Source organism: Hydra viridissima, unplaced genomic scaffold, assembly GCF_058129835.1.
Source record: "Hydra viridissima isolate aposymbiotic clone 2 unplaced genomic scaffold, HvirCarnegie_v1 scaffold_5, whole genome shotgun sequence".
NCBI lineage: Eukaryota > Metazoa > Cnidaria > Hydrozoa > Anthoathecata > Hydridae > Hydra > Hydra viridissima.
The window spans coordinates 11,475,443-11,485,832 of NW_028324304.1; the positions used below are offsets into that span (position 1 = coordinate 11,475,443).

Below are 10,390 nucleotides of genomic sequence, written 5' to 3' on the forward strand. Positions count from 1 at the left end.
AATAACTACTTTATTACTGGTGATAAACTTTAAAATAAAAAAAGTTAATAACTGTGCAAGAAGACATCTTGCCCCAGCTGTGGGGCAGATACTCCAAGGAATGCATCTAATCCTAAACCATTAAAACAGTTGTTAAAAAAAACTAACAATTAAAATAAAAGCTTTTAATGGTTCTCTACAAAAACTCTTTAGATTTTATTAAAATAACTGAAATGTAAACACTGCAATTATTCTATGCAATTGTCTTGAAAATAACATATACATGACTATAATTTATAACAGCAGCGTAAGTCTAAATCATCTGAACCACAAGAAAAGTGGTACCAACATATACATTTAATATATTGTGTCTAATCATCGAAAAATGACACATTTTATGCACAAGAACATATGGTACATAGAGTTGTGTCAGTGATAAAACATTATGAGATGGATCTCACTGTCGTGATAAAAGTTAATGGCGTCAAGTGTTTTTTGACTGTGATAATCATCAAGTACAATTAATTTTCTCATTATTTTTAGATGAATGAGTCACAGTAACAAAATGTGTTAACCATTCGATGAATAAAGATGAATCAGTCCGTCCATTGGAACTAACTCTAGTAATTAAGTCTGAAGGTGCACCAACAGCCAGCTTATCAGTCATTCGCTTACAGGGAAATACTACGAAAAGCTATAAATCGATTTAAACCTCAACCTCATAGCGATATTAAAAATATTTTTTATTCCATCATACTATTTTTAACGTTATCAATAATAAATAATAGTATAATAAATAATAGTATAATAAATAATAGTATAATAAATAATAGTATAATAAATAATAGTATAATAAATAATAGTATAATAAATAATAGTATAATAAATAATAGTATAATAAATAATAGTATAATAAATAATAGTATAATAAATAATAGTATAATAAAGGAATACAACACTATTCTATGATACACTCACAAAAGCAAAAAGACTTCTTGCCCCACGGATCATTTTGTCCCACCCTACCCTAATCGTTTTTTATTGCTAGAAATTAAATTCCCTTAACACAGTTAACCCAGTAAACATCGAACAGTTGGTAAGTAGTTGGCCCGATCCTAATAACCAACTATTAGCTACAGTTGGGCCAACAGTCGGCTATTTAGTTGGTACCGTGAAAAAACCGTAACGCTTTTACCAACACTTAGCCAACTGTTTTTAAACTATTGGTTGCCATTAACGGCCCAACAGTAATAAAACAGTTGGCTAACAGTTGGTACCATTACCGGCCCAACTATATGATTTTTTTTCGCGATTTTTTAAATTCGCTTTTGCGCTTAAATTGAAAGTGCAAAAGTTATAAATCATGTTTTGAATATTGCTTAATAACAAAGTATAACTTTGCTTTTTAATATTTAATTTTCTATTTAATAGTGATTGTTTGTATATCAGATTTTACCAAACAGTAGTACTGTCCACACAAAATATTGTATTATTTATAGATAACTTAGTTGAATACACAAAATGAACAAATTTTTTATCATTACACTTTTATTTCCAGACCATTAAAGAAAAATATTTACAAATAAAAAACTAAAAATATTCTATTATTGTAGTTAATATTATTAAAGGTTTGAAATTAATATTGGCAGCTTTAATTAAAAACAATATTTTAAAACGCTAGTATTTAAAAACGTGGCGATTTATTAGATAATTATTAATAATAATTAAGAAAAATTAGAATTATAAATAAAATTAAGATAAATAAGCTTTTATAAATTTGCAAAAGAAAATAATAACTAAATATTCTTTTCATTGATTAACTGCAACTGATTTTTTATAACCTTGCTTTCGTCTGTCTATTTATTCGCCCATCTCCTTGATCAATTGCGCCCTGAAACCATCTTGAAACGATCGGGTAAATATCTTTATCCTTGGAGTTAAGATACTGAACTCTTACTGTTGCTAAAAGAATAAATGAAAATAAATTTAAAAACTCAATTTATTTTTTGTTTAAATATAAATTATTTTTAAGTTATTTTTAAGTTCTTATACGTATACTTTGCAAATCGAGAATTACATTAACTGGTTGGCAGTTTTAAAAATATGTGCATATGATAACCGAGAGCAATTAACTTATCGGTTCAAGAAAAACCTCTATATGCTCTTTAAGAATCATATAGTTGAATACTAATAAATCATGGTTTACATTGGCAATTAACGTCTCTAGTTAACAATAAAATACAGAATTAATAAGTTCAAGTCACCAAGGGAGAATATAATATCTTACAAATTTACAACTAATGACAACACTGGTAATTGTCATAAGTACTAACATATTATATTCTTTCTTAGTGTTGTAAACATGTTTTTGTAAAGATAAAAATACGGTTGACTTTAATAGACTAAAAATTTACATAACTAGTAATACTTACATAGTAAGCACTTTAACGCAATATGATAACATTGCAACTTAACCTTGCCCATTCCAGTAGCTATCATCTTACTTGAAGATCCGTTTAGATTACATCAAGCGCTAAAATTTTTGGAAAACATGGCTCCCAACACACATCATATGTATTTTGGACGTTCAACTTTACCGCCAATAGAACACAGATATTCAACCTAAAAACAAATAATGCTACATATTACAACTTTTTTTATTTAAACTATTTTTTCAAAGGTAAATGAAAATGTAATGCGGTATAATATAACTATGGTATTATCAAATTACCTTTGATAAATTACAATTATAAGACTTATAAAAAAACTTATCTTTGATCTTATAAAATAATAGTTACTAGTTTAAACGCAACCTGTAGACTGCTAGAAACATTATAATATAGAAAATAATTTCAAATTACATAGAGAGCCAGCTCAGATTTCATCTGTAGCATAAGGTTAAGCCTCTCCAAATCTTCCTTACTTTCCATTGGAAGGCCAGGGGGAACAACAATATCTTCATTATCCAAAAAACTTTCAACTTCTAAAAACTTATTTTTTTGCTCCAGTTCTGTTAATCTTAACTCCAAAGCTGCTAACTTCTCTATAAACATACATGAGTAATTAAATAATATTTGATTGCATTTGAATGTTATTGGAAAACTGGTTTCAAAAACACAATCTAGTTATTAAATTGAAGACATACATGGATAAAGGTGTTATGGAACTCAAATATTTGGAGTTAAAATTTTAAACATTCATGTTATTTATCCCTGTAGGTGAATTGATTGCTGTAAAAATGGTATTCTAGCACAATTTTGTGTTGTGTTATTAAGGTCACAGGAAAGAGCTTTATTTAAAACCTTTATCTGCATAACAAAGTAGAAATGTGTATTTTTGTAAAGCCTTCATCCATTTATGACATTAATTAAAACACAATTTTTTTTTTACAAAAAATATAAATAGTTTTCTTTTGTCAATACATGTCAGCATCATAATCAATGTATGTATGCGTAACACATATATAATGTATAACAAGTAGTAAAACAAAAAAAAACAACAAAAAAATAGTTTATCCAAAACCTTACTTTCCTGATCCCCAAATTTTTGAACAGTTTTCTCATAGTTTTCAGAAGTCGATGTCCCTTTTAATAAAATGCTATAATTATATGCATTATATGAATATATATATATATATATATATATATATATATATATAACATAATATAATTTAATATAAATGTTATATATGCTTAATATGAAATGTATATGTCATATTGTATATGCAATTGCATATACCATTTATTCATATACTGCATATATTATGTCAATATTGTATATGGCATATATTATATGCAATATATACAAAATACATAGGGATGTCTGCCAATATTTTTAGGTGGATTTCTCTGTCTTTTCCCTGATATTTTCCTGATCTTCTACCTGTTTTCCTTGATTTAATTTAAAGTTACCCAAATTCAACTTCACAAAAATTGACCTAGATTCGTTTAGAAAAATGCTCTTCAACTGCAAAAATGTAAACAATAATACAACCCACACTAAATGTATCAAGCATTGATACATTTAATATGGGTTGTATTATTGTTTACATTTTTGCAAGTGAAGACTCAAGATTCGCTTGATGCAAGTGAAGTTCATAAAACTATCTGCCATATAAACTTTTATATTACATGTACTATTTACAACTTATTTAAGTTATGTAAGTTTGATGAAGAGCCATTTTCCCTGATTTCTCCCTGATTTTTTTAAAATTCAACCTAATTTCCTTGATAATCCTAGATTTTTTGCAGATATCTGATTTCCCTGACTTTTCCCTGAATTCCCCTGATCTGGCAGACACCCTGTATATATATATATATATATATATATATATATATATATATATATATATATATATATATATATATATATATATATATATATATATATATATATATATATATATATATATATATATATATATATACACACACACACAAACATACATACATACTGTAGTTGCGTCATTGTGTAATTCATTGTGCACAATGAATATGTAGTTCAATGACTATATATGGCTCGTTGTGCATAATTCATTGTGCACAATGAATTTAGAAATGATATTTAAATTGTAAAAGCGGATGAACATTATGAGAAAATATACAACAAACATAGAATTTAGTTGTCTTGATATTACAAGCTATTTCGGCAATGAGCATTGTTATAAAGTTCGCGGATTTGGTGTCGCAGTACGATGGTTCGGGTGAATTTTCAGAATGGATACAGAAGTTGGAACTGGTAGCAAAACTTCAAAAAGTTGACGAGCTGAATGTGGTGCTCCCCTTATTTCTTTCTGGCGGGGCGTTTGCCGTTTATCAAGGACTCAGTGATGAGATAAAAGAAGACTACAATGAAGTGAAAAATGCACTGACTACTGCCTTCTCTGCTTCTCCGCTAACAGCATACGAAGAGTTCGTAAATCGTCGTCTTAAGGAAAACGAGTCCGTTGACGTATATCTCGCAGAATTAACAAGGCTGAGCAAGCTAATATCGTCTCACGTTAGCGAAGAGTGGATAAGGTGCGCATTTATTCTCGGATTACCTGACGAAGCAAGAAAACAACTCCAAACAGCACTCTCGATATCAACAATGTCGCTGCACCAGATCGCTGAAAAAGCAAGAAGTTTGGTAATCTTGCGTTGTAAAGAATCGTGTTTTGTTAGTCGCGTGAATCTTGGTGCTATTGGTCCAAGAAAGGTTCCTCAAGGAAACGGAAAAAAGACAATGACTTGCTACCGATGCGGTGAGGAGGGACATATCAGTCGAAATTGCAGCGAAGGAATTGAGAAGAAGAAGTGTTTTGTGTGTGGAATGAACAACCACCTGGCCCTGAACTGTTACAAAAAGTGTACGAACTCAAAAAACATGGAAGGGAAGCCACCCGTCTATGCGCGAGTGGCTTCCCACGAAATATAAAACCACCAACTCTCTGCGTTTATGTCAATGGAAGAAAAATAAAAGCATTGTTGGATACTGGATGCTCCAAATCAATTTTAAGTCGGGATATCGTAAACGCAAAAAATGTCAAACACGCAAGACAAAAGGTCGTGATGATGAATGGAAAGTCAATTGAAGTAAAACACCAGATTGTTGTTAATCTTTCTATAAATAACACTACCATCGATTTGGAATGCCTGGTTGCCAACATTGTCCCCGAATATCAAATGCTACTTGGTATGGACGCAATACGACGGCTTGGAGGTGTCCAAGTTGGGAGAGACGGCGAAACCATAAACTTCAATGTGGAAAAACTATCTATCAGTGCTACTGCAGTCTCTCAAGAAAAAACGAATGAAGTATCCTCGCCTACTATTCAAAAGCTGATTGATAAAGACTTCGTAGCAGAATTCAAAAATGGTAGCTGGAGCGTGTTTTGGAAGTGGCTGATAGAACCACCAACTTTGACAAACAAAATTCCAAACTATCATATCTCTGATGACGTTAAAAGTGATTATGCAAAGGAAATAAGTGAATGGATAGCACAGGGATGGCTGAAACCATTTGAAGGGAGATGTAATGGCATCATTCCGTTGATGGCAGTAATTCAACGAAACAAATTAAAAGTACGTCCGGTGATGGACTACCGGGAGCTGAATCAATTTGTGTCCAGTCATACTGCAGATGGCGACGTTTGCAGTACCAAACTTCGCAACTGGAGAAAGTTGGGAGAAAATCTTGAAATAATCGATTTAAAGAAAGCGTATCTGCAGATTCGTGTCGACGAAGCACTGTGGAAATATCAAGTCGTGGAATATGAAGGGCAGCGTTACTGTCTAACAAGATTGGGTTTTGGTTTGAATGTGGCGCCCAGAATAATGACTAAAATTTTAAAAAAGGTATTATCCTTAGACAAAGTTGTCGAGGCTGGGACGGACTCATTTATTGATGATATCATTGTCAATAATAACATAGTGTCAAGTTGCAGAATTCGAGAACTCTTGGAAAAATATGGCTTGGATTCTAAGTTGCCAGAAAAACTTGTCGGCGGTCGTGTGCTTGGATTGCGAGTGTACAAACAATGCAACCAAGTCCGTTGGAAACGTGACAACATACCTAAAGTTCCTGAGGGAAAAATGACACGTCGGAAAATCTTTTCTTGGTGCGGACAGCTGACCGGACATTTTCCAATAGCAAATTGGTTGCGCCCTTCGTGCAGCTATCTAAAAAGGGTTTCGAGTAGTTGTGGATGGGACTCTTTTGTGGACGAACGTATTGTCAAATTAGTAAACAGTTTAAATGAAAGACTTACAAAAGAAGATCCCGTTCATGGGTCATGGAACGTCAAAAACACTTCCGAAGCAACAGTGTGGTGTGATGCAAGCAGCTTAGCCGTTGGCATAGTGTTGGAAGTGGCTGGGGAAATAGTAGAAGACTGTTCGTGGCTGAGGAAACAAGATGATACGGCTCACATTAACCTTGCAGAGTTAGAAGCCCTGATAAAAGGAATAAATCTAGCAACAAAATGGGGATTCGAATGTATTACCATAAAGTGTGATTCGGTTACTGTTGCCGGCTGGTTGAACTCCTTAATTATCAGTGACAAACCCGTTCGAGTACATGGTCTTGGAGAACCACTTGTCCGTCGCCGGTTGTCGTTAATTGAAAACCTTGTGAAGGAGTGCGGTATAAAATTAAAACTTTTTCTGGTAAAGTCGGCAGAAAATAAAGCCGATGCTCTTACGAGAGTACCGCAGAACTGGCTGCATTTAAACCATTCTGCAATGACAGCAAATGTTGTACCGCCTGATGTGAAGTCATTTCATAATCTTCATCACTTTGGAGTCAATCGAACCCTTTATCTGACGAAACAGACATATCCGAAGGAGAAGGTTAGTAGAAAAGACGTTGAATCAGTCGTGAAAAGTTGCGAAAGATGTTTATCGGTGGATCCTGCGCCAATAAAGTGGGAAGAAGGAAATCTTGAAGTTGGAAAGAGTTGGCACCGTTTAGCTATCGATGTAACCCACTATAAATCAGAGAATTATTTGTCTATTATTGACTGTGGAAAAAGAAGCAAGTTTGCAATTTGGGGAAAGCTACAGAACGAGAAAGAAACAACAGTGTGTTTCCATTTAGAAGAAATATTTCGAGAAAGAGGACCACCATGGAAAGTTCTACTTGACAACAGCAAGACCTTTCGCTCAAAACTCGTTAGTGAATTATGCGCAGAATGGGGAGTGTCCATCCTGTTTCGTTGCGCTTACAGGCCATCAGGGAACGGAATTGTTGAACGTCATCACCGCACTATCAAGCGAATGGCAGCCAGAAGTGGCAAAGATCCGCTAAAAATGGTATATTGGTATAACCGGGCTCCCAGGAAAAATGGCGAGGAAACATCGCTCCCCTACAAAGCTATATTTTCTTATGAGTGGAAACCACACACAATTTCTGCCAAAACCAACGAAGAAGTTCTCCACAATTATTTTCAAGGACAAGAAGTATTTGTAAAACCACCTGACTCGAAATGTACGAGCGAATGGAACAGAGGAAAAGTTACAGATGAAGGACGAGGAGTTTCGGTAGAAATCAATGGATTGCCGAGACACATGTCGGAAGTCCGTCCTGTTCCCATCGCAGCCGATTTGCCTACTAGAGGATCGGAAGAACCCATTGCGGACAACCTGAATCACCGAAAATCGACGCGAATGCGGAAGTTTCCGAAAAGATATGCAGACTTTGTGATCTAGAGATCAAGGGGTGTTGTAGTTGCGTCATTGTGTAATTCATTGTGCACAATGAATATGTAGTTCAATGACTATATATGGCTCGTTGTGCATAATTCATTGTGCACAATGAATTTAGAAATGATATTTAAATTGTAAAAGCGGATGAACATTATGAGAAAATATACAACAAACATAGAATTTAGTTGTCTTGATATTACACATACATATACATACAGAAATATAGACATAAACATGCTACTATACACGCACATATACATTTTAGCTGTATTTCAACTTTTAATAATAGTTAAAATAGAGCTAAAATGTCTTATACAAATACAACAATGGTGTCATCATAAAAATAAACTCAACCAATGTCAAAAATTATATCTGAATGTGTAACTAATGGATAAATGTAAAATATTTGTACTTACCAGCGTAACGGTTATATTAAGAGGTGTAGGAGAGTTTGAGTTTAAAAGTTTAATTAAAAGGTAAAAAAAGGGTTTGAAAGAAAAAAAACGATAAAAAGCTTCAAACTAAACTAACTCTATTGAATAGTTTTAATCATTGAATGAATCTATTTGAATAATTTTAATAATTAGTCGCATGGTCTAAGTGAATATATTTATAATATAGATTTATAAACTTACGGAAAACTTTTACGATTCAAAAACACGCGGTTCAAACTTACGGGAAACTTTTACGATTCAAAAACACGCGGTAGCCAACTGTAGCCAATACTGGCCCGTCAGTTGGACCAACTAAAGCGTGTTTACTGGGAAATTATTAACAATTTAATTATGTCAAGGGAATTTGATTCTAAACTATTTTATCGCATAAGACATCCAGTAAAGATTTAGGTTTACAACAATAGCTCAATAATGAATCTGCAACCACTTATTATGTAAAAAATATACATTTTTTCCAATTCTAAGTTCTGTGGTATGGTCCACGATCAAGTCAGGACAATATTTTAAAACTTTCCTGGCCAATCTAACTTGTTACTTTACAGGTGTCTATTTTTTTAAAAACAAAGTTTATTGATCTCTAGCTACTTTTTTGAAATTGAGTTTAAACAAAATAAAAGAACTCATTAAAAGTAGTAATAGATCAAAACTGTAAAATTGTGACGTCAAGCCTGTTTTACCTGAATTTAAGATAGATACTTGCAAACAATATTCGTTTGTGCCAATATTTTAACAATTTTGAACTGATTCAGTTCTCTTTTCCAGGTATCAAACTTTTATTTGCCGAAAAAGTTAAGTTTTTGGGAATTTTTTAAAAGAACTGATGCTCGTGCCAAATGATGCTCACCACACCAAATCTATGAATGTGATAAAAATCTAGTTTTAAGAGCAGGTACCACATCCCGTCTTCTTAATCATCTTAAAGAAAAAAATTCACAATCTCTCTTGGCCCACGAGAGACTTAATGATCATTGCGATGCTCTGCCAAGGGGCACGTTTTAGATAACGAATCTTTAGATGACAAATTCATTCGTAGACCACAAAGTGCTAGAATTGCTGTCACCCCCAAATCATATCCACAACCTTCTACATCATCTGCCTCTGCTTATCCTCGAACATCAAAAACTCCAAAATCACAGAAAGCTCTAAGACAACCTTGTGTTGCGATATCATGGTCTAATTATCATATTAAAAATGTTAAGTTAGTGACTGAAGTGATAAAGGGGGTCAACATCTCCATGGTGGGTATTGAAGCCTTCCTTTCAATTATGAAGCAAGCAAAGAAGGAAAAGTATAACCCTGTTTCTTCAAGATCACTCTCGTACTCGAATTCCTTAATTATATCAATTTATCAGTGACCATGTGAAAAATTGTTGATAATGAGAAACTCAACGTTGATGGTTTGACTTTCACAACAGGCATCTGGACTTCAGCTACTTCAATCTTTCTGCTAAGTCAACTAGTATCTTAAAGAAAACTGCTATTAAGTATTAGGGAAATCGAACTTCTGAGGAGGGGTAGCAAGGAAGTTCTTCTGCACCCCAGCATCATCAGCCACCTCAAAGAAAGTTTTTTCAACAGATAAAAATGTAGTATCAAAACAAAGACATAATCTCAGCATTGACGATATAAAATGTTGATCTACATAAAGGAAAGACAATTCCTGACTTTATCTGGCTTAGATATGAAGATAGCAGTTAATAAAAACTGAAAAAAAAAATTAGCAAATGATAATAGTAACAAATAATATTATACTTCTAACTTAATTATTAAAAC

At 33.1% G+C, this 10,390-nt stretch overlaps 1 long non-coding RNA gene across 3 annotated transcripts; it reads right to left on the reverse strand.

Moving 5' to 3' along the window:
- Positions 1–1,606: 1,606 nt before the first annotated feature.
- Positions 1,607–8,675, reverse strand: LOC149888676 (uncharacterized). 3 transcript variants are annotated; one of them, XR_016452516.1, is made up of 4 exons: positions 8,579–8,675; positions 2,841–3,022; positions 2,412–2,601; positions 1,607–1,941 (listed from the first exon to the last, which is right to left on the reverse strand). It is a non-coding gene; the product is annotated as an uncharacterized LOC149888676 (long non-coding RNA). The 3 variants fall into 3 exon arrangements; XR_016452515.1 differs by lacking the exon at positions 8,579–8,675 and adding an exon at positions 3,507–3,648; XR_016452514.1 differs by lacking the exon at positions 8,579–8,675 and having other exon boundaries at positions 2,841–3,634.
- Between the last annotated feature and the right edge of the window lie 1,715 nt (positions 8,676–10,390).